The following is a 26,354-nucleotide window of genomic DNA, read 5'->3' as shown; positions in this document are numbered from 1 at the left end:
GAATGGGCACAAGGTACGCATAGCCTTAAGGGACTCGGCTTCCCTATCTACTCTTTTTCGTTAAGGAAGCCTAAATAACTGCCTTGATCGCCTTACATTCGGTGAAGGCTTCGGTGCAGGTGAAACTTCCCAACCAATCTCTTACTTCTGTGGTACTTCGGCACTGTTGTGGGTGGAAACGGGTTTCTTATCTGCACTTGATTCTCTTCCATGACTTCGCCCACGTAACTAGCCCTGTGATGTTTCTTTAGAAAAGTGATAACCACTGCTTGTTGAATCCGGAAAGACCAAAGTAAGTAGTTGGTTTCTTAGTTGTTGAAGACTTTCGAATTGTTAAAGGTTTAGGCGTTAAGTAATTTGGGCTATTTATTGTTGGCCCATAAAATAAACCTCAACAAGTACAACGCGTGCAATTGAGCCCAAACTTTTAAATTTACATAACAGCACGTTCTCTTTCAACTTCATTGTTGCACATAATACTAAAACATAGAATAACATTCAAATTTCCAAATCCCTAAATTTTTCCCCTCTCTCTCCTCACCTCTTCCCCGTCCCCCCCCATGCATCTCCTCTCTCTCAGACCCCTCACCCAGTCAGCGGCAGTCACCCTAGCTCACATTTCTGCAAAATTATTTTGTATTTGAAGCTATTGGATAGTGTTGCATTAAATATAGGATAATGTTTCTATAAAAATCTAAACTATTGGATTATAAATGTCGAGAATTCAAAGTCGCCGTTTAGAGCTCGAGCTCAGCTCGATCGAAAATTAGGACTCGCATCGAGCTCGGCTCGAATAAATTTAACGAGCACTGAGCCTAGATTAGGTTCGAAATTATTTCAAGCAGAATTGAGCCTGAAAATAAAACTCGCTCGAGCTCGGCTCGTTCCAAGCCCCTACTTGTTGTGTGTTAATTCGTTAGATTAAACTCTTGACTTATTTGATCGTTTTGGGTACGGTCCTGATCCATCACAATTTTGAAGCATCCCACTGTACTTTATGGCTTCTTTTTCCTGCAGAAAGTTCTTTACATCCATACTCCTATCCTAGGTCTAATAAATTAGCATTTACGGAATTATTGTTTTTTACCCTACATGCATAAGTCGTTCTTTCATTATATATATCGAATTTAAAAGTACAATCAAAGTTACCGTTCAATGGAGTGGCTCTAAGAAAACTTTCGGTAGTGATTAGTTTTCAATAATATAATTACATTTATTTTAATCAAGTCTGTGTGAATGATTAGTTTCAATTAATATTATTACATTTATTTAATCAAGTCTGGTGTAAGTGATTAGTTTTCAATTAATATATTACATTTATTTTAATCAAGTCTGTGAGTTTACACTTTGCATCTGTTCGTGATCCACAGCGAAGGCAAAATAAAATTTGGCTTCACAATTCCTGGGCTTATGTAATCTCGAATCCTGTAAATTAAGTATTCCCTCATTGCTTTCATTCTGTCTAGTTTTCAAATTACAGACAGAGAAAAGACTTTGCACTATGTTATTCGATCGATTTTAGAAACAACTCTCTATTCTTCACCTCGATTGTGTTATTATTTTAACATGTTATAACTTGCCTAAAGACCTAGGTGAGTATGATTATCCAAAAATAATGCTAAAGATGATTAACTATAGTAGTGCCAATCAACCACAGAGCACACATGCCCTACTAGTGATCCAGATCAACCTAGTGCATGAATAATATTGCTATTTACATATCCCGAGTATAAACCTCCGCCTATAAGAAGATATTTCTTGTCAATGTTGAATAAAAAAGAATAGACAATATGACCAAAATAACACAAGATAAATACATACAAGCTAACAACACTGGGGAACTTTGAAAGCAGTTACTTAAAAAAAAAAAAAAAAAAAAGAAAAAAAAAAAGAAGAGGAGCTGGAATACACGTGAAATGATGTTTATTGAACAATGTTCCAAAAAATCTTATATTTGATATAATTGTAAGTTTTACAATAGAACACCAGCTATATTCCTATTTGTCTGATGGATCTGAAATTTTGGGCAGAAAGAAGCCGATAGGTTTACTTGCAAAAATACCCTTTAAGGGTAAACTCTGTTTAGATCATATAAGAAGACCAGCTGAATACAATTTATTAAAAGGTCCGTAATTCTAGCACAATCACTAAATGCACGTATTCGCCACTTTTACGATAATAAAATACATAATTCGAGACAAATATTTGGCAAATAAATTTTTATTGTTTTAATCGTAACGAAAATAGTTCAGATGAGCTGTTAAATAATTATCATAAACTAAAAGTGTCACGCCCCGTGCCCCGCCTATTTGGTCGGGATCGGGGTCGGGTACGCCGACAGACCGCCAAACGGACAGAGTTTTTCCTGTACGTCCTAGGCGTCGCAATCAATACAATACAAGAGGTTTCAACCAGGAACGATATTCAACATACAGATTGCATAAGGAAGTATCAAAAACATAAACAGCTAAGTTATTACATGCATTCACCCGCTTACATTCAACTTCCAAATACAATCAGAATTTATTACAAATTTATTACAAGTTTGTTTCATTCTTTTCTAACCCCTAAGCTAGACCACCTCGAGATACCGCTATCTCTGGTCTCGGGGTAGGGTGCTACCTTCGGAGCTACGTCCTTTCCTCACGTCGCCGCGCCGCTCACGTGCGAACCTGCAACACCCCAAAGCAACGTGAGGTGAGAACTAACTCCATAGTTCCCGGTGGGTACGGCCACCCAAGGGAGAAGCTCGACCAACAGGTCCAAAGAAGGCAACAACAGGTTAGTTCAATAAACAGATAGATATAACATCTTAATTATGCAACTAACAATACCATACTTTGCCTCACGAATGCAATAATGTCATGCTACATGCGAGTCATGCAATGATGCAACATCATAAGTAGATTCACCAATTCTACTTCTATCTCGCTATCTAGCTCACATCCATCTAGCTTCTAAAGTTTCTATTACCTTAGATCATGCTATTCACCACTAGCCCTTAAGGTTTCGTCTACCTTATTCAAGCTAGCCACCCGACTTGGCCTCGAGTCAATCAACTACGGATAATCCGCGCTCTGTCCGGCTCGAGGTGAAGGAACACTCGAATACACCTAAGCCTTCAATCCACAATCCACGTCGTCGACGGGTCGCCTAGAGCTGCGTACACCCGTGGTCAGGAATCTTTCCGGTGGGAGGGGAACATGCCACACACAACCCGCAAGCCAAGTGTCACGCCCCGGGACCGGCGGAGGCCCTCCCGGTAGCGTGCCCAGACCCGCCATATGTCTACACATATAAGGCGTCTACAATAAAAGCGGAAGAAAAGTAGGAAATAGAACAAATAAAAGGAGTGAAATAACCAGCAACTAATGATATCAGAGCGAGTAAAGTTCTATCATCTACACCAAAGTAAACAGATAAGGATAGACAATAAAGAAAAACATAAGTAGTACAATATCTGTCTCTAGTACAAAAATGGTGGTCTCTATGCATATACGGGTACAACTCTCAACCTCTCACAAAAAGATAACACGAGAGGTAGACCACCTATCGAACGATCCCTCGGTAAGCACGCTAGCCCGAGGCGATACCCTTTCCGCGATCCCTGGCCTCTCCCTGAGTGGAAGGCTCTGAAAAACATCGAGAAAAGAGGGCGTGAGAACTATAATTTATAGTTCCCAGTGGGCAATTACTGACCTCAGCTCTTGCTCCACTAGGCCCCAAAAACAAGGGTAAGTAACGATAATAATAAAAGCAATAAGGAGCATATACATAAACTGCTGAAAGAAAGCATAAATGAAATGCTAGTCTACTGTGTCTCAATTAAGCATGATGTCAACCAAAATGTACATCTATTCTATCATTACAATTAAGTCCAATCACACTAGTTTAATGTTGTTAACCTTTGTCAATACATAATGTTGTAGTTCTAATATGGCAACCACGTATACTACATGTCTCACACTATGCTAAAAGCATGTAATGTAACCCAACTACTAAGTCTATCTAGTAGTGATCATTCATCCTCAACCCCGTGTCGATTCCCATTTCCAATTAGGGACTTACCCAAGGTAGTCCAGCTTGTGCCGCCTAAGTGCCTGTGGTAGCCCGACATTCCTACTCGTGGAATGTGTCTGTCCCACTCGACCCCGTAGGCTTCTCAATACCGCACGAGCGATCAAAAGTCGCGTAGGCTAACTCCGGAGTGCCGGCTTGTAGGGAGCGACCCTCACAAGCATGTGCGAATGAGCACAAATGGCAAGCAAGCATAGTCCAAGTCTCAAATATCCAATCCTCATGTCTCTAACATNTCCCGTACCGGTACACAGCCCTCTGAAGGCAACCCGAGAGCTAACCAAAAATCCGATTTTTTGGGTTTTCGTGCTCGGCTTTAAACCTCACTTCTCGGGATGCGAGCCATAGGTCGGAACACTGTCAACGACCCACCAGAAAATCTGGAATTGCTCAGCACACAGCTCGAACACTCGAACCTCGCAATTTGCAAAGGTCCAGTGTGTTACACCAAGACCCTCGATAGGGAGGGGAGCATGCCACACACACCCTAACGAATCATGATTCTGCCAGCGGGAGGGGAACTTGCCACACACAACCCGCAGCCTCGAACCAACCTGAAGCTCATCCTCGAAGTTCTTCTAGTCGAAAAGAAACATGCCACACAGCCCCCACTGCTCTAGAACTATTGAGTTCACAATCCTGGGATTCCGGAATCCACTTTCCAAGTCTCTAGGATAGTCTCAAACCCTATAATATCAACCTATCTAGGTCCAATGTACTTTCCACCATAGGTCCAATTGACTCTAGGTTCAATGCCTTTACCACATAACCTAGATTTACTTAACTCTAGGTTCAATCCGCAACCTATGTTCACGACACTAAGTTAATGCCACTCACCTAGATCTAATTGACTCTAGGTTCATTTTCAACCTATGTTCCATAACACTAGGTTCTATGTCATTCTTATCCGTCCTAGGTTCACGACACTAGGTTCATATCCGATCTATGCTTAATAACACTAGGTTCGATGACACTCGATCTATTCGACACCTAATTGTCCACATCGAGTTTCTATACTTACATATTCTCTATCACATGCTAACAATGCCAACATGTATGTTCCTTCTAACATGATCTGTAACATGTTACTATTTACTTATATGCTCTAGCATGTTCTATTGCATATCAACATGAAACTATCACTAGCATATATTTTCCATGCATCAATATGCCATTATCAACTAGCATAATCAACTATCATCTAGTATGATTCATATGATGCTATCATGCATATACATTCTCCATCTAGCATGTAAATTCACATGCACAAATCTCTAAACCAAGTAATTAGGTTTACATGCATACATTTCTATCTAGCAGAATTGCAATGCCATCGTGCCCATACATATGCATCAACAAGAACTTATACTCCACTTTGACATGGAGGCGACCTAGTCGCTTCGGTAAGCACAACCCACCTATTATCGCGTTCCGATTGCTTGTAGTCACTTGCAATCGGCCACCCGCGGCACCCGCCGCCCGGTTCAGCTCGAACTCGCACTCAGCCACCGAACGATCACCAATCCACAATCCGAAGATTTAAGGTCTACAACTAGCCGCCACGGTGCTTCGGATCCGTTCTCGTGTTTTTTGGACATCGCCTCGGCCTTCCAGGCGGAAACGAAGCTCTAATAGTCCTTTTTCCCCATAACTTCACGTAGGCTCGACGAATCGCCGAACCGACTTTGCCAACGCGTTCGTATACCTAGCAATTAGGTTTCTATAGGGTAAATTTAGATCAAACCCTAATCTTTCACAAAACCCCCACTTTGGAGCCCGGGGTGTTCACTATTGCGAGAACACCTCAAATGGATCTTAGATTCAAGCAATTAGCATCTTACTAGCTCCTAGGGTTCCAACTAAATCCACTCTTAGAGTATTTAAATCAAACCCTAAGAAATCACCATGAGAGAGTTCCAAAAGCTTACCTCCAAGCTTGCTCCAATGGACCAAAAGAAGAAGAAGAAGTAGAGCTCCTTCTTCAAGCCTTCTCCTCCACCATCTCCTTCCCTTGCTTCCTCCTTAGATAGAGAGAATGAGAGAGCTGAGAGAGAGAGAGAGAGTGTGTGTGTGTTTTTATGGCTAAAGGTGGAAAATGAGAGAGAGATGGAGAGAACTCCACCTCTATACCCTCTCATAAGTGCAAAATTGCACAAAAGGCCCTCAACTCTCCAAACAATGCATTGTCCTGAACTGGGCATTTTCGGGCTACGGGGACCGGTCCTTGCATGAGGGACCAGACCCCGGAGGACCGGTCCTTGGCTGAGGGACCGGACCCCATAGGTCCTCCAGCCCAGACTTAGCCAAATTTCAGCTTTCCTCCGTTTTCGTTTGTTTTCACTCGTTTGGTCTCCGATTCATTTCAAATCGAACGGAGACTCTCAAAACATGTTTCCGAGCGTAATTACATCATCTTTTAATCCACACTGATGCCGAATTTAATTCGCGTTCCAACATAGCTTTTCGAGTTACGTTTTCGTGCCCGGCGCTCACCGACACGCCCAAATGCTTTCGAACTTCACCGGAACTTCACCGGAACCATTCAAATAGCTTTCCAACTAAATGTACACCGTAACTTCATAATTTTTGAAGTCCGGTACCTTACAAAAGGCACCCGACTGCTTGCGCTTAGCACTATTTTCATTTACAAATTAACTGCTTCTGCAATTGCAAACTACCTAATTTACTTCTGGAAATAGTACCTTATCAGAATGGATTAAGATGGTTCACCTCTGCTAGAAACTATTTATACTTTCTATAGTCGAATCTTAACAGCTCTGTTGAAGCATAAAAAAAAAAGAGAGAGGAATGAAAGAGGAAGAAGAAAGAAAAAAAAAAAAGAAAAAAAATAATAATAAAAAGATGGCGTATGAGATGATCCATGCACCAGGTGCACGGATAAAATTTAAGTTCAAATTTTGAACGTGGTCCCATGCACCAGATACATAGGTTACGGAAAGTGGGACGTTCTCGTAGGTGCGAACGGGTATTACAAATAGCATATTAGTCCTTTCCCTTTCATGTATTTACAAGATGCTCCGCTTTAATCATATAATATTTTATTATTTTAACTAAAATATAATATGAGCAAAGAGAAAGGATTAATTCGTAATATTCCTACAATCCCATCGTAACCACCCATCATCCCACAATCCCACCCGTCATCCCACGATTGTCAAAAAAAAAATCTCCCACATCCTACGATACTATCGTAACAACCCATATCCCACAATCCCAGCGTAACTAACCACGTCCCACTATTTCCACCCCCATCATCCGCACGTTAAAAAAAAAAAATCCATAAATATCGTTGGACCTCAATTGGAAGGGAAGAGTTTTTGAAACCTGAAGATCAATTCAAAAAAAAAAATCCACCGGATTCCGTAATAAAAAGAATATATAATAAAAAAAAGAAGAAGAGAAAAGAGGAGCAAAGCGCCTCCTCTCTCTCTCTCTCTTTCTCTCTCTCTCTCCCGTCAAACCCTTTGCCGAACCATGGCGATCGTGCCCAAATTCCTCCTCTGATCCCTCCACGAAGGCCGAGACACCATCGACGAGCTCCTGAATCGCCACCTTGCGAAGAAGAAGAAGACGACAATTAGCCACGGCGGCGGGGACGACGACGACGACGACGACGACGAGGAGCTCGCGCTGCGGCTGCGGCCGCGGCTCACGAGCACGCGGCACGAGGCGCTGGCGCTCTACCGCAACTCCCTCCGCGCGACGCGCTTCTTCGCGTGGCCCGACGCGCGCGGCGTGCCGTGGCGCGATGTGGCCTCCGTGCCAACGTGCGCCGCGAGTTCGAGGAGGCACGCTTCGAGAGGGACCCCGAGGTCATCGCTGTTAAGGATTTTATAGGTTGGCGAATTTCGTAAAGTTGGTTGGAGTCTTGAAGAGTTGATCGCAGAAGTTTTGAAGAAAAGATTCAAATTGAAGAAATAAGACTCATTCGGAAAGCTCGACACCTAAGGTATGAAGAAAAGATCATTTTTGGTGAAGATACCTAGTTAGAAGAAGTTCAGAAGGCTTAGATGGTGTTAAAACTATTTTACTGAACTTTTCTGTGTTCTGGGACCGGTCTCAGAGTTCAAGAGACCGGTTCCCCTAAGGTCCTCACTGCGTGAACCTTGATGCAACCGGTCCCCTGTGATGAGAGACCGGTTCCCGAACATTGGTATTTCTGTCGCGCAGCAAGGGACCGGTCTCAAGCTTGAGAGACCGGTTCCCGAACGTTGTGATTTTGGTCACGCAGCGAGGGACCGGTTCCTCACTTGAGAGACCGGTCTCTCACAGACCGGTTTCCTCGAGAGGACCGGTCTCTGAGGACGACACAGGTTTTTAAAAAAGAGTTTTTGCAATCCTAGTCTACTTCTAAGTCTTCTAAACATATAAATAAGCTATGTGGGTCATCTAAAAGTTTAAGACTTTGAATTTTTACTGATTCAAAACCCTAGAAACTTATTTTTCTTCGTTTCAATGCTTTGATTCACATAACGAGTTTCCAACAATCAACAATCGGCTTGATTCTTCGTTTTTACTCGATAATCCATACGAGAATCAAGAGCATGTTTGATTAAAGGTGAACCCTCATAGCTTATGGTATTAAAAGGTTAAATCATCACAAATCTTCGATTCTACAAGCTCCGGAAGGAGGTTCGACGCGTGGATCTCGCGTGAAGCCGAGGATTCGGTGGACGCTTCGAGGAATTGAGGCATTGACGCTGCGAGGAGTTGCGGCAAGGTCGATTGGAGGATTCCTATCGATCGAGGACCGGCGAAGATCGTCATCTNAACATATACATCTAGGATGAAAGCTTAAATCAAATCCCATTGGACTTTATCACATATATTTAAAGTTCAATTAACTAAATCAAACTCTAATTCATTTAATTAGAGTTTAATTTGAATCAAATCTGATTAAATTCCAATGTATATATAGGGAATTTAACCAACCTTTCACCTTAGGGTGAACAATATTGTTAAGCACTGAAACATATGAAGCCCAATCAAATCAATTTGATCATACACTTTGATTCAGAATCAAATTCAATCAACCGTCATACTGAATTATGTTATAAAATTCATCTTTTATTCAATCACAGCATTACAAAGGTTTCTTAATCGAAGGTGCCCTAACACTTTGTAGGGGTAATTAACAATAAACGCTTGCGTTTATTGGAAGCCATGAATCCACAATACCTAATTCCCATACATATTTAAATATTAATCTGAATCATGAATACTACCCCTCGGTAAAAATCAAAATAAGATCAACCGTGCGAGGTATGTCATTCGTGGTCGCAGACAAGCTCCAAAACTGACGGAAGACAGCTACTGTACAGCTTTTCATTGGCTTTTGGAACTGCACCTTTGCGGGCCTTGCTACAAAATATGCAACACACAGCGGTTCATTTGATCGCGGTAAATGCTATAGAAAACAATACTTGAATTGAAGCCAATAACAAAAGGCCAATTAAGGATTTCACGAAAACCTTTTGCCTTCCTTTCCTGGTTATTGAAAGTCTGAAACACATTATGAAGAAGAGACCTGATTGACAGTAAAAGCTGCTTTCCTTCCATTCAAAATCGATTTGTATAATAAATGCCAGGAATAGACATCTTTGGGAATGTCAAAGATCCTCTGCCGCTAGTTCTATAATCAGCACTGAATGAATATCCACAACCATTCTGGCATCTATGACAGCGGAACTTTTATGGAGTTTATTGGATAATATACCGAAGAGTTCTTTATGCTAAAGTTCGAATTGAACAGCTCCACTAATTCTGGTTTGCAACGTATCCTTCTCAGACAGTTTGCGAGAGATGCACAAACTATAGCTCACCCTCTGTATGAAACATCAGCCAAAAGAGTCGCAAAGCAGCATCTCGCTATTGTTCGATTGAGGAGCGAAAATCAACCTTTCCTCACCATTAGCTTCTTGATCAACACAGAAGGTCTTCGGATCATGGATGTTGCAAAATGGGGAGGGATTATTGGATATCACCAGTAATCTCGACAGGAGCAAACCCCATTCTCAATATGGTGAAACCTATTAGTGTCCTTAATGATGATCTCCCACTCAGCGATGGTAGAAACAAGCTTGGCAAAATGATGGCAATCTCCACAAATCCTGAGATTCATCATTATCCTAATGGGCGTCTCTCAACCAGTATTACTTAAGACAAAGGCGATGGCCAGTTTTTCACTATGTACAGTAAGATGACTCTCCTTGTCTTCCTCCTCAACATCATGAAGTGCGGACTCAGTCGCAGCAACGTAACCCAATTCCTTCATCCTTCCTAATAAAACATCAAGTTTTCTATAAATCATTTTTGACTGCGGATGTGACTGATCACCAACATGAAACGTATGGACCTTACTCCCTAGCTCAACGTTGCTACACCCTGGCACTTTCTTGATGCCTTTGTCCACCATGACACTCCTCACCGATGTTACTTCCTCCCATCTCCCCGCTCTAGCATAAATATTAGATAACAGGACATAATATCCAGATTGCTCAGGGACCAATTTGAACAACTCATCAGCGGTAAGCAACCCGATCTCCATATTAGAATGAACACGACAGGCACCCAGTAGAGCTCCCCACACTCTCTCATTTGGTTGAATCGGCATCTTTGTGATGAAACCATAAGCTTCTTCGATGCAGCCGGCACGCCCTAGAAGACCCACCATGCAAGCATAGTACTCGATTCTAGGAACAATCCGATACTTATTGGTCATAGAATGGAAGAGGCACCTTCCCTCTTCTAGAAAGCCGGCGTGGCTACATGCAGCAAGAAGCGAAACAAAGGCTATGGAATCGGGTTCTACTCCCGATTCTTGCATCTTTTCAAAAAGGACAATAGCTTCTTTCCCACGCCCATGCATACCATATGCCGAGATGATTGAAGCCCACAACATGACATCACGCACGCGCATTCCGTCGAACACGTGTCGTGCATCCTTCAAGCATCCACAGTTTGCGTACATATCCATCAGAGCATTCTCGAGCACCATATTGGGGCGCACTCCCTTTCTCTTAATGATTTCATGGATTCGCTTCCCTAATCCAAATGCCGAGAGCTGCCCGCAGGCGGGAAGCACGCTAGCTAGCATCAAGGCATCGAGTTCCGGCCCGGCCTTCTCCATTTGCGCGAAGAGATCAACAGCTTCCTTAGCCATGGAGTGATTGGAATAGATAGCGATCATGGCATTCCAGGCGATCGAACCCTTGGTAGGCATTTCATCGAACAGATCTCGGACGAGGCTGATGTCCGCGGGCGCGGTGTCCGCCATCGCAGGGAGTACGCTGGCTAGAGTCCCGGCATCGGGCGTCGGCCCACACAGCACCGCCATCTCCCTGCAGACCGCAATCGAGCGGTCGAAGCGCCTCTCGCGCGTGAAGCCGGCGATCATGGCGTTCCAGGAGACGACATCCCGGCGGGGCATCTCCGTGAAGACCTAAAAGGCGTGGTCGAAGCGGCTGCAGCGGGCGTACATGGTGATGAGAGCGTTCCCCATGAAGAGGTTGGCGTCGAGGCCGAGGCAGGCGACGGCGGCGTGGAGCTGGAGGCCAGCGAGGAGGTCGGCGGCGTCGGAGCAGGCCTTGAGGGCGCAGGGGTAGGTGTAGTGGTTGGGGCCGAGGCGAGGGCCGGGGCCAGAGGACATGGAGGAGAGGAGGCGGAGGGCGTCGCGGGGGCGACTGTGGAAGACGTAGGAGCGGATCATGACGTTGAAGAAGACGGTGTTATTGAGGGGCCCGGGCACAGAGTCGAAGAGGAGGCGGGCACAGGACAGGTCGCCGCAGGCGGCGTAGGCGCGGTTGAGCTTGACGAGGAGGGCGGGGTGGTCCCCACCCCCACCCCCACCAGAGAGGAGGAGACGGGCATGGAGCGAGCGGACGGTGCGGAGAGAGGGAGGTGGCGAGCGGCATCGATCGAGGAGGTCGACGAGGATGGAGCAGCATTGGCCGCTGTGGGTGGATTTGGTCGGTGGGAGGAGAGGAGTTAGAGAAGATCTCATTCGATTCCCACGGCCACGAATCGTCCCATCCCATTGCTTAGGAATCGTCATCATTCCCGCCTTGCACTGACAGAAGAGAAAATTTTCTCCCTTACGCTCACGCTCCACTTACGTCTTACAAAATACAAATTCGCGTTTCTAAAATTACTAACAGCGGCCGAGTGTCCCTCTTTGCCTCCGCTCGCGTGAAGACAGATAGCGTATTTGTTTGACCTAAACTGAATTTTAGATTAAAATAAAATTTATTTTTTTTACTCTTTATTTTGTAGTTATAAAAGTAAAGCTTTAGTAGTTTATGTGTATGATGTAAAACTATAATTTATAAATAATTTAACAAAATAGAATAAAATAAATATAATTTAATTTAAAATAATTAAATTATTTTTTTATATATAAATTTTAGTAATACAACAATAAAATTATAAAGTAAAATAAATATTAATACTTAATTAATCAATTTTTATTATATTTTAATTATACAAAATAAATAATTAAATAAAATATTAAAATTTAACTAATTAATTTTTATCATATTTTAAATATGCAAAATGAATAAAGAAGCAAGTATTATCATAATTAATTATATTTAAATATAACTATCTTTACCTAGTATATTATTTTATTATTTTTTTTCACATTTTTTTATCGTAATTGACGTCGGCCCACGTCAATTACGCCGTTTCAGATTAACTCGAGTTTCGACCATAAAATTTTTACGGCAAATCAAACAAAAGAAGTGATCGTTTATGGCGAAAACAACTTCCTCTCCACTTCCACCTCACTTTCATCCAAACAAACGTATAGTATTGTGTTGTTAGAAAAAGTTACACAGAGTATTTAATTAATTTTGTTATAAAAATATTGTACATTATAGAAAATTGTTTCACAAATATTCTGCTAAAGTATTAAAAACTACTAAAAATGTTAGGATTATCAAAATATCCGGCTTTTATCTAAACAAATTGAGACTTCAAAATTTTAAAGACAAAAAGAGAAAAAGAAAAGGATAAAATATAATATTGGGAAGCATGCCCTTTAAGATGATAATTAAGCAAAGGAAAATAATTTATACAACCTGACATAGTGACATTACATAATACATTTCAATAAAATGAGCCCACATAAATAAAAAATTTTTTTAAAATTATATGTGTGAAACTATTATATCCGTGAAAGTTTAGAGACTAACTAATATAGGACCCAAGCTTCGTGGTGGGTACATAAAATGTCAACCAATTAAAATATGCATATTTATTAAAATTTTAAAATTTTAAAATTATAGCTAAAGAAGTTAAAAAAAAATTATAAAGCAATCTTATTACATTATAAAAATAAATTTTTATTAATATTTTCTTAACTTTCAATATTTATAGGATTAAATTATTCTAATTACTTTATTTAAAAATTCAATTAACTTAATAGTTTTGATAGCTATCCTATAAATAAATTTTGTAACTAAAAAGTTAAAGTTGGAGAACTTATTTCATAGTGAAGAATAGATGAGGATGTCTTTATTTTGTTAAAATTGATTGGAGAAAGAAAAAAAAATTTTATATGCACCTGATGTATATTAATACGCTATATACTTTATATTAGATGACTAATATTTTAATATTAAAATTTAATTAAATATAGCTAATCTACAAAGTCTAACAATTTACACTACAACAAAAATGGTCTATAGCGACACTTTTAAATGTAGGTACATGTCAAAAAAGTGCTGCTAGCTAAAATTACCGACACTTTTAAAAAGTGTTGCTATATGTGGGGTCGCTAGGTATATAGTGACAGTTAAAGAGTGTCGCTATAACCTAAAAGAGTGCTGCTAATTTATCAACACTTATTTAAGTATTTAGCAACCGCCGAAACTCTATCTCGTTGGCTGCGGTTGCAGAGAAGGACAACAGGAAAGACTCTTCGTCTAGAATTTCAGTGAATTGAGTGAAGAGAGAAGAAAAGATGGTAATTGATTTTTCTTTTTTTTTTCTTTTCTGTTTGTAATCGGGCCAAATGGACTGGGTGTGGTGGATTGAGTAGAGTAATCTTTTATTTTTGGTTGGATTGGGCTTTATATTTAGGCATTAGTAGATGTGTTTTTAAGTTTTAACATAAATGGGACACTTACTGAAAAGTGTCCCAAACATGTGTCCCTATAACCTAATTCTGTTGTAGTGTTAAATTATGTTTAATTAATTAATTTTAAAATCTTTATTAAAAAGTTTTAAGCATTTGATATGTGTACATATACACCGTATGGAATGTTTAATAGGATGCACTCACAATTTCTAAATAGAGTAGAAATCTTTTCTTGCATATGATGCACTCTAATACTCCATACACCATATAGTATTTTATAATTAATACCGTAAAATATAATATAATATAATATATTTAATATAAAATATTTAAATAATTTATTATACTGTAGAAATTTATCTTCGACGTACTTTTTAGTATCGATTTACGGTACAATGGGCTCATTCAAAATTTTTATTAGACATGTGGCAAGAACCCATTGGTAATTAAGAAAAATATAAGAGCTATTGGTAATTAAAATTATTTTCTAAATATATAGGTGAAAAAGAAATAGAGGTAAAAAATTATTATAATAATGTAAATAAATTTAAAAAATAATGAGCACCTAAGAGAGAAATTGTCTTATATACCGGATGTATAACTACTTTATTTACATTGTATTTATAAAATTTTATTATAAAAATAGAAATCCAGTAATTTTTGTATTTAGACTTTATATTATAGATTGTATTTATCAAATTAAAATTTAATTTTATTATATTAATTATTAAAAAAATTTATTTTATGTAACTAAATTTTAGACTTGGTACATGCAAAAAAATATTAAAAAAGGTTTTGAGAGAAAGCGGAATGGAGAAGGTGGGCAAAACACGAAAAGAGAAAGTCGGCGCCAAGCGCAGAGAGCACTTCATACTCTTTTTTGGGTTTTTGATTCATATTTTGTATAAGGTACTAATGTACTTCCGCAAAATACATGGGTTCCTAGTCTCAGTATTTAATATTTAGGGACTTCATTATTTAACCCAAACCGCTAATACAAGTACATGCATATTAGGGCTGTCAATGACCAGAACATAGGGGCGAAAACGGTTTGAATATTATTCAAAAATATTCACATTTGTATTCGATAATATCCGAATCCAGATAAAAAATATCCGGATCCGGTAGGATAATTTTTCATATTCTTTTATTTGACTGAATGTTATATCGGATAATCTCGTAGAAGAATTGACAAAATAATTTTCATCTCTTAAGATAGGAGAATCTTGACTATGACGACCATTAATATGACATGCATGCTAGGACTCTATTCAACACTGGAGCATCCCACTTATTCATCTCTCGTTCCTGTGCACGCGAGCACGATCTCATCTCGAGTTTGATGTTGAAGGCACTACAGATTCAGACATACGGGCACGAGATGAGCACGGACCGATGTATTATGTCGTGCTCTATTCTGTTCGGTGACCAGGCGCTCTTAGCGAACTTGGTGCTATTGCCGATGAGGGAGTTCGACATGGTGCTTGGGATGGACTGGCTTACCAGGCACCATGCCACTATTGACTGCGACCTGAGGACGGTAACCATCACGACCGCAAAGAGGAGTTCATATACCGAGCATGTAAGAGCTCCTTCTTTATTATGTCTATCTCCGCATTTAGGGCGAAGAGGCTAGTGATGGCCGGGTGTGTTTCCTATCTAGCTTTGGTGGACGATGTGCGTCGTGAGACACCTGCACTATAGGATATCCCGGTAGTTCGAGAGTTTCCCGACTTGTTCCCTGCTAAGCTACTTGGGATGCCTTTGGACCGGAAGATCAAGTTCTTTATCGATTTGGTCCCCGGCACAACACCGACCACGAAGGCTCCCTACCGGATGGCATTCGCTGAGCTGAAGGAGTTGAAGGCTCAGCTCGACGATTTTCAAGACAAGGGGTTCATCAGACCTAGTGTTTCTCTCTAGGGTGCACCAGTCCTCTTTGTTAGAAAGAATGACGATAGTCTAGGGCTATGCATCGACCGCCGGGAGCTCAATAAGGTCACGGTGAAGCACAAGTATCCCTTGCCTCAGATCAATGATCTCTTTGATCAATTCCGAGGATCGACGGTCAACCCGAAGATCGACCTGTAGTTTGGATATCACCAGCTTAAGATCCGGGCTGAGGATGTCACGAAGATGGCATTCCGGACTCGTTATGGCCACTGCGAGTTCACCATGATGCCGTTCAGGCTCACTAATGCCCTCACGGCCTTCATGGACATGATGAACCGGATCTTTCGACCGTTCCTGGATCAGTTTGTCGTGGTCTTCATTGACGACATACTAATCTACTCGCAGTGTGATGATGAGCATGAGGATCATCTGCGACAAGTTCTCCGCACCCTCCGAGAGAATAAGCTATAAGCCAAACTCAAGAAGTATGAGTTTTGGCTTCATGATGTGTCTTTATTAGGCCACATTATCACTTAATCGGGCATTGCTGTGGACCCGAAAAAGGTGGCATCTTTGGTCGAATGGCATAGGCCAACCACTATTACGGAGATCCGAAGCTTCCTTTGCTTTGCGGGTTACTATAGGCGATTTGTCGAGGGTTTCTCCAAAATCGCCGCCCTACTGAACAAGCTGACAAGGAAGGGTATGAAGTTCCAATAGACTGCTGGGTGCCAAAGGAGTTTTGAGGAACTGAAGGACAGGTTGACTCGCCCCCCCTGTTCTGGCTTTGCCGTAGCCTGGTGAGGACTTTGTGGTCTATTGCAATGCCTCATGAATTGGCTTGGGGTGTGTGCTCATGCTGCAAGGTGTGTGCTCATGCAGCAAGAGCGAGTTATAGCCTATGCGTCGCGGAGAAGAACTATCCAACACACGATCTCAAGCTCGCGACAGTGGTGGTTGCCCTCAAGTTGTGGAGGCACTACCTTTATGGGGTACATTGCGAGGTGTTCATAGACTACCAGAGCCTGAAGTATCTCTTTACCTAGAAAGAGTTGAACCTCAGGCAGAAGAGGCGGCTCGAGCTCTTGAAGGATTACGACCTCTTGATTCAGTATCATCCAATAAAGGCGAATGTGGTGGCAGACGTCTTGAGTTGGAAGGAGACTTCAACAGAGGTGTTTTTCTTGATCACTGGGCAGGATTGCCTAGTGGAGGAGTTTTGTCGCTTAGAGATAGAGATCGTTCCCGCTGGGGCCACGACCCAACTAATGACCTTAGTGGTGCAACAAACCTTGACGGAGTGGATCACGCTCGTACAACAATAATACCCGTATTTACAGAAGATGCGAGCGGATGTCGAGCAGGGCAGGGAGGGGGACTTCTCAATCCATAAGGACGGCTCCCTATTCTTTACCGGCCGGTGGTGTGTACCCGACGATATGGAGTTAAGGAGAGACATTCTATCCAAGGCACACCGGTTCCCATACACTGTTCATTTCGATAGAACCAAGATGTACTATGACCTGAAGCAAAACTTCTGGTGGCTCAGGATGAAGTTGGATATAGCGCAACACGTGGCCGAGTGCTTAGTTTGCCAGCAAGAGAAAGTCAAGCACCAGCGATCGGCAGGGAAGCTACAACAATTGTGGTGCCGATGTGGAAGTGGGAGTCGATCACGATGGACTTTGTCACGGGATTACCCTGATCACAAAGGGTTCATGACGCAATCTGGGTCGTTGTGGATCGCTTGACGAAATCGGCTCACTTCCTGCCGACTAACATTACGTGGTCCCGAAATCGACTGGCACAGTTGTATATTAATGAGATCGTTCGGCTTCATGGGGTGCCAGTGTCGATCATATCNCACAGTTGTATATTAATGAGATCGTTCGGCTTCATGGGGTGCCAGTGTCGATCGTGTCGGATCGGGACACTCGCTTCGTCTCCCAGTTCTGGAGGAGCATGCAGCAGGCTATGGGAACGAAGCTGAACTTCAGTACTGCTTTTCGCCCTCAAAGCAATGGCCAATTTGAGTAGGTGTCACGCCCCGAGCCCGCTACTAATTTGGTACGATTCGGGCGCGTCGAACAGACGCCGGACGGACAGCACCTCCCCTGCCCGCCCAAGGCTCGACAATAGAATCATGTACATAGAATTGCCCAGGAATAATTCAATTACATACATGATAAGCACGGAGCACAACTAGTGCTAACAAGTAATAGCAAGATACAAGTATGCCATACAAGTAAATAAAGAGAGATATGTCTATCTATTACATCCATTCAACTATTCTTTTACATCAAGTTTATATTTTGTAACTTGCAAAATGAATATACACATGTTCCTCCAAAATACATAAGCAACTCCTAAGGTATAAATACATCATAACTCTAGGTACTCGAGAGTACTCTAATGCAAAATGGAAGCCGCTAAGCTACTGCTCGGGCGCAATGCCTTTGTTGCGATTCTCGACCGGCGCACCCGCACTCAGCCCTGAAATGAAGTGGGGTGAGAACTATTTTCCATAATTCCTAGTGGGTTCGGCCGCCAACTATGCCGATCTTCCCACTAAGTCTAAGCAGGCATAAGCAAATAGATAGATAGATAGATATCCAAAACTGTAAATAATGCATATTGAAAGAAATGCAATATTCTACTATGCCTTGAAATTAAAGAATGAACAAAATAGCCATGCAATCGCTAACATGCTATAATACCAACATCGAGTATGAATACGACTCTACTATGCTCAATATGCACAATATGCCCAATATGCCCAATTTGCATAACTCTCTCGAGTTTATTACCCAATTATCTGGTTGGCCCATAGGCGCGCGCGCCCTCAACTCACCTCTCAAATCCGTCTATGAAGGGGGACTCGAACCACCCGAGGGATTGTCTACAAGACCCTACATAGGCTATCCCTTGGGACCCCACCTAGGCTATCCCAATCGATTCACGTGCCAAACTCCGGAGCGCACTACTTGTGAGGAGCAACCGCTACAAGCGCTGAACAGACGTGTGAGTATAACCCAAATCCATTCCTCATCAAATGAGAAGATCCAGTCACTAGGACTACCATGCCACAAGTGTTCTCTAACACTAAATTCTAATGCCACTCGTCAAGTTGTTTGCTTGGTATACATATGCCACTCGTCAAGTTATTTACTTGGTATACATGTCACTTGCCATAATACAATTATCCCGACTATGCTAGTCATATATCACTATACGCATCCATGCAAGATCAAGTTATGGTTTAACTTATCTCTATAGGGTTCTATGTCACAGAGCTCAATCTCATGCATTCCTAAGTTTACATGCCAAGCCCACTATGCTGCATTACCAAAGAATATACAAGAGTAGTAAGGTAACATCTAAACACCCTACCATGCATGATGTTATATATATGAAATGTAATAAATGTAATCACATAAAGATACTTAGACATAGGGAGAAGCCCAGTTGCTTCGGGATGGACACCCTCCACCTTTGTCGATGTAGAGGTTCTAGAAACGCCTCCCAACGAACGTTACGACAATGTCTCGGCCTCCTAGGTCGAAACTAAGCTTAGTCGGCCTTGTTTTGCCGATAACTTTTCACCAGCTCGACGAATGCTCAATCCGCCTTCGCCGCCGCATTTAGACACCTAGCAATTAGGTTTAGATGTCCTCATATGAGATCAATCTCATAAATTTCCAAAAAGCCCCCATTTGGAGCCCTAGGGTTAGCATTATGTAAAGTACCATGAAACCCTAGTCTCTAGCTTTAATCCATCATTAATGGTGCTAGAGGTCCATTTGACCTCATTTCCAAAGCTCAAAACCCAAAACCCTAGGTTCTACCATTGTTAGGGTTCAAGAGCTCACCTCTAGGTTAGCTCCAATGGAGAGGACAGGAAGAGGAAGATGCTCTAAGCCTTCTTTAACTTGCTCTCCTCCTTCTTCTTCTTCTCCTTCCTTTCTTCTTCTTCTTCTCCTTCTAGAGAGAGAGAGAGAGAAATGAGAGAGTGTGAGAGTGACGAGTGAGAATAAGAGAGTGGACAAGGCTCAGCCTCTCTATACCTCTCAACTAATGGCATTTTGCATAAAAGCCCCTCCACTTTATTTCTCTCAACCCAGGCTGCCTGGGCATATTTCGCGCGGAGGGACCGGTCCCTGGTCGGGAGGACCGGTCCCCAAGAGCATTCCTTCAATTCTCGCGTACGGGAACCGGTCCCTGCCTGGGAGACCGGTTCCTGGGAGACCGGTCCTTGCCTAAGAGACCGGCTCCCGAAAGTGGGATTCTCAGGACTTAGCCAAATTTTCCTCTGCTCGCTAATTTCACCTATGGGGACCGGTCCCTCAGCCCTGGGGACCGGTTGCATCAAGCAACCCCGCAACCACCAGCTACGGGGACCAGTCCTTCCCTGCTAGGGACCGATCCCCGAGAGCAGAATCTGCCAAATGCAGATTTTTGCATCTTTGCTCTCGCGGACTCGACTCTAAAGTACTTTTTGTGTTTTGGACATCTTTAGCTTCTCCGAAGCCTACCCATTCAACAATTAGTCAATCCTGGATGAAGTCTAACTCTCGGATTTCGAGAATTCACTTCCTTATAGTAGGTCATCCAGACCCTTGAGGACATGCTTCGAGCATGTGCCCTTGATTACGGTAAGGGATGGTACAGGTACTTTCCGCTCGTGGAGTTCGCCTACAACAACAGCTACAAGGTGAGCATTGAGATGTAACCGTATGAGACGTTGTATGGGCGTCGATGTCAGCCCCCTATTTGTTGGGACAATGTCGGTGAACGCCGGTTAATTGGGCCAAACTAGTTGGAGGACGCCGAGGCAAAGATTCGTATCGTTCGAGAGTAATTGTTAACCCACAGACTCGGTAGAAGAGCTACGCGAACCAGCAACGGTGTGACCTAGAGTTTCAGGTCGGCGAGCATGTGTTGCTCAAAGTGTCGCCATCCAGGAGGATCAAGTGGTTCAATTTGCGGGATAAGTTTAGTCCACAGTTCGTTGGACCATTCGAGATCCTAGAGCATGTTGGTCTGGTGACATACAGATTGGCTATATCTCCAAGTCTCGCTCAGGTGCACAATATGTTCCACGTGTCCGTTGTAAGGTATTGACTCACCGGAGTATCGCACCAACTTTGGTCAAATGACCAATGTGTGGTGAAGGGAACAAATGGACATAGTTTATATTTTGATCTGAAGGCTTCGGAGTCGTTGGAAGTGGCATTTGATAGTGTTTGAATGTTTTCAGCATTATCCGGCACGAAAACAGACTCAAATAATGTTAAAGTTGCAGAATTTGTGTTGACTACCGATATTGGAACCTGGTACCGGAACCAATACAAGTGCAAAAATATCAGCTCTCGGGGTGAGATACTGAGCTGGGGGTACCCGTACTAGAAGGCCAAGTACTGGTACTGGAGGTCGTGTACTGGTACTCAATAGAAGACCCAAAAATCCAGCTCTCGGGTTGAGGTACCCGGTTGGGGGTACCAATGCTGGAGGACCAGAGTACCGGTACTCAAGTTCGAGTACCGGTACTCAATGCTTCGAATTGCATAAATTGAACTGCTGCAAATACTAATTGTTGGAGGGCTTGAATGCAATTATGGGAACTTATAAATAGGCCCCAATCTCTCCTCTCTTGTTCTCATGCTGAGAACACACTCCTCTTCCTCTCTTGACTCTTCTTCCTCTCCTTCTCTCTCTAGAACCTGTCCAACAAGGTAGATTTGAAGGAGATTTAGAGTATTGAAGCTCTTGTGGAGTGGAAGAAGCTCTAGAACAAGATAGAGCTTGAGGTGTAGAAAGGGCCAACGTAAGATTTTGGCAAGTTTAAGTTAGGGTTTACTTTTGTTACCCTAGAATTCATGTTTTTGGGATTCTTGTGACATTAAGACCTAGAATAATTCATAAATCCCTATGGTGTTAGGTGTATGACCATTGTGTGTGAACCCTAGGGTTGCAATTAGGGTTTTTACGGTTTTGAGGTTTATAGTGAAAATGACCTTTGAATTCTTTAATTGAAGGATAAATCGACGCGTTACGCAACTTAAGGGGTGGAGAATGTAATATACCGAGAATTCGGAAAATAAATACCGAACTTTAGTCAAATTGACCAAAGTACGAGGGCGGTACACTTCGAAAAATCCGAAGGTGTTAAAATGAGTAAAAGAGTGTTGTGAAAGGTTTTCGAGAGCTAAGAATCAAAATTCTGCAAACTGCAGATTTTCAGCTCTCGAGGACCGGTCCCTGGTGGGAGAGACCGGTCCCCGAACGCGTGAGAAATGAGACAGCCAAAAAATCGGCTAAGTCCCTGAGAACCAACTCTCGGGAACCGGTCCCTCCCCGAGAGACCGGTCACCCAGAGACCGGTCCCCCCCAGAGAGAGACCGGTCGCATTGCGCGCAGCAGTTCTGGCTGCGCTGGGAGAGCTCTCTCGGACTGGTCCCTAGTCGGGGAGACCGGTCCCCGAGCCCGAAATCTGCCCAGTCCAGGCAGTTGAATAAGATGAAAGTTGAGGGGTTTATTTGCATTTTGACAACCCATTGAGTATAGCAAGAGGGTAAATGAGATATTTCTCTCATTTCACTCCCTTTCCCACTCTTATCTCTCTTTCTCTCTCTAGAAGACAAAGAAGGAGAAGAAGATGAGAAGGAAAAGAAGGAAAAGAAGAAGAAGAAAGTGGAGAAGAAGCTATTGGAGTGAAGCAACTTCATCTTCTTCCTCTCTAGAACAAGAAAGGAGCAAGTTTAGAGGTAAGCTTTGCCCCTTCTCATATTAAATTCCAAACTAGGGTTTGGATTAGAGTAAAGATGGTTTTTATAGAATCTCTAGAGTCTTTGAAGCTTCCTTTTTGCTTCTTTTGAGATCAAAACCATGGAATGGTGGAGTTGGCGAAGCTTGCATGAAAGCTTCAACCTTCTCTCATGGTGAAACCCTAAAATGGATTTTGATAAAGCTAAGAATGGTTCTAATGGACTCTTTAGAGTATAATGAAGCTACTTTTGCTTCCCAATGAGATCAAACCCTAGGTTTGATGATGCTATGGGGCTAGGGCACCCAAATTGGGGCTTTTGCTCATGGAGATTTCTAAGTGAAATTGACCCTCTAGAAACCTAATTGGGGGTATTTCCGACGCGTTGGTGCGCTCGGATTAGTATTACGAAATGTCTGTAAAAGATATGAGCGAAATGGCCTAATAGGGCTTCGTTTTGCCGCAGGTAAAGAACGAGGAGTCTAAAAATCCCAAGAAAATCGTCGGAGCACCTAAATAGACCTACGAGGTGGGTGGTGCTTTCCAAACTCGTTGAACTTCTCTCTATGCCTAATGTGTCATTCATTTGAGCATATGTATATATATTGTTGCATGCATTTTAGGGTAAAGTAATGATGAAAAGTGATGATTGCATGATTGTGAGCACAACTTGCATAATGAGATGGTTGAGAACCTAATAATGTCAAAACCCTAGATGTATGCATGAGAGAAAATGTGAGTACCCAAAGTGAGCAAAAGAACAGAGTGGCACAATGACATAGATCGAGTGGCATTTGAAAAAGTAAAGTAAAGTGACACTAGAATTAGTGTGAGGCAAAGAACTAATGCGAGGTAAAGAATGATATTAATGATTAAAGCTAATGTAAAGTGGGGCATAAAGAACGTGTAAAGTTAAAGAATGTGAAAGCTAAAGATAGCCTAAAGTAAAGGAATGTAAAGAACTTGATTGCTAGAGTTAGCAACATAAAGTGATGTAATGAACACTAGAGTTAGTGCAAAGTCAAGATTGAACTTAAAATCCTTAGAGTTAAGGATTCGATCATACTTTCTATGAGTTCCGTGCTCGAGGGCGATCGCTCCCCCTCGGGCGATGCTCTCCGGAGTTATGCATCATGGGTTGGAGTAAACCCGAAGGACGGTCCTAGCGGGTGAGTTCCTGCGATGATGGACTTAATGTGAAGCAAGCTAATGTGGCGAAACCCCCGGGTTAGCCTTGAGATTAAAGAACAAAGAGCAAAGAACAAAGAACAAAGAATAAAGAGTAAAGACAAAGAATGAAAGAACTTGCATAATCTGCATATGTTTAATGTTGAGCATACTCCTTGCTTTATTTTTCAGGCATATTAGCATCATTTATAGATTGGTTACTATATGCACCTTATTCTTCTATTATGCCTGAGTTAGTCCTAATGGGAAAGTCGGTGATGTTGGGGCCGAACCCACTGGAAACTTTGTTGTAGTTCTTACCCCACTATTCCACAAAGCCGGGACCGAGCGAGCCGGCGAGCGACCGCGGTAAAGGTATCGCACCGTAGTCAGAGGCCACCAGAGTTGGGTTACATTTTGTTAGTAGCTTCCCTTTTATCATCTATGTATTTGATGATTTATGATGCTAATGTATAGAACGGAAATGGAAAGAATGTTATGTTTATTTTGAGCAAGTGTGATGTAAAAAGAAATGATGAAAAGACTATGTAAAGAATTATGAATGTAAATGGATACATGTTTCTGATCAAAATGAATCATAGTACTAGTTGAATGCATAGTTTCCTATCTTTCACTCGTGGCTATTACTTACCCTCGTGTAAGCCGTTTTTGTATGTCTCCGCTTGTGTTTTCCTTATACTCGAAATGTACATGTGATGAGCCTTGGGTGGACAGGAAAAACTCTGTCCGTTCGGCGTCTGTTTGACATGCTCGGGTCGGCCCAAATTGGTATCGGTCCCGGGGCATGACAGATATTGTGGTATCAGAGCCAAGAGTGAAAGAATAGGAATGGACCTAGAGACCCTTAGGATTGGAAAGCCTTAAGGGTCTAGGAAACGTGAGAGACGTGGAATCAAAGTTAGCGAAAGCATGTGATTGGGTTAAGTTGGGACGTCTCTAATGCGATTAGAGGCTAAGTTAAATTTTATTTATCCTCTACTTCTAGTGTTGTGTCGGGCGGCCGACGACATGACACTTGAGGCAAGAATGAATGTGCATGTTGCCTTCGCCGAATTAGGTATGGTCTAGTAGTGTGGGTCGAGTGGCTAATGTGAGTTGCTTCTTTTCAGGAAGCAATGGCACCTCGACGTCGATTGCAAACAAGGTCGATGCCAGAGGAGCTGAGTGCGGAGCCCGAGCGATCCGGAGCGAGTGGCGATGGAGAGCTTAGGGAACAAATGGCCGCGCTTATTGGAGTAGTGCGGCAACAAGCGGAGTCTGTCCAACGCCAAGGGGAGCAGATTCAAAGGCTCCAGGAGGCCTTGGAGCGTCAACGGCAGGCGGCGGCCCAAGTGGGCGTGGAGCCACCTGTGCCCCTTGCGGATGTGCCGAGGGCAGTCGAGGGAGCGGCGGCAGCAGCGGCTGCACCAGTCACGCTAGTGCCGGCCGGATCGGGAACCTCAAACCCCGATGGTGCGGCAGTTGATGTAGAGCAAGAGCGCACATTGGTGGCGCTTATACAATTCAAGAAGTTCGACCCACCTACCTTTGAGGGTGGAATGGTAGAGCCGGCGGTTGTGGAGTCGTGGATCGACTCGATGGAGACCCTATTCGAGGACCTTAATACCTTGGAAAAGGATAAGGTGTATCTTGCCACCCATTGCCTTGAGAAAGCGGCGAAGGTGTGGTGGAAGCGAGTGAAGCGGGATCGTCCTGCTGACCTTCCGCTTATGTTATGGGAAGAGTTCAAGAGAGCGGTGTTCGCGAACTACTTCCCCGACACCGTGAAGCGGAGATTGCAGGTATAATTGTGATTAAAGGCACTAGAGCTAGAGCAGTGTTTGATACAGGCGCATCTCACTCGTTTATTAGCACTTCATTTGCTTAAACACATGGCATAGAGATGGTGTACAACGAAGACTATTCATGGGTGAACGCCCCAGAACATTCGTTCAGTGTCCATAATAAGTGTTTGGCGTGTCCAGTGCAAATAGGCGATTAGATTATGCCGATTGATCTGCTGGTGCTAGATCAGATGTGGGGATTTGACGTTATCTTGGGGACCAACTGGCTCTCCAAGTACTATGTGGTGATAGATTGTGAAAGCAAGGTGATCACTTTTCGTGAGCCTAATCAAGAAGAATTGGTCTACCAAGCGTGCAAAAGTAGGCGCTTCGCGGCGACTATATCGTCTGTGAGGGCGAAGAGAATGATCAAAGGAGGGTGTAAGGCCTATTTGGCAACCATGGTGGATGCTCAAAAGGAGTACCCAGAGTTGGGGGATATTCGAGTAGCGTGCGAGTACCCGGATGTGTTTCCGGCGGAGTTACCGGGACTGCCACCGGACCGGGAAGT

The 26,354-nt window shown here is 42.8% G+C and overlaps 2 pseudogenes; one reads left to right on the top strand and one right to left on the bottom strand.

The window, feature by feature from the left end:
* Positions 7,603–9,736, top strand: LOC109714594 (annotated as a pseudogene).
* LOC109713713 lies at positions 9,123–12,262 on the bottom strand (annotated as a pseudogene).

The sequence above is a fragment of the Ananas comosus genome, linkage group 8 (assembly GCF_001540865.1).
Source record: "Ananas comosus cultivar F153 linkage group 8, ASM154086v1, whole genome shotgun sequence".
In the NCBI taxonomy this organism is placed as follows: domain Eukaryota; kingdom Viridiplantae; phylum Streptophyta; class Magnoliopsida; order Poales; family Bromeliaceae; genus Ananas; species Ananas comosus.
This window is presented reverse-complemented; position numbering and strand designations above follow the sequence as displayed.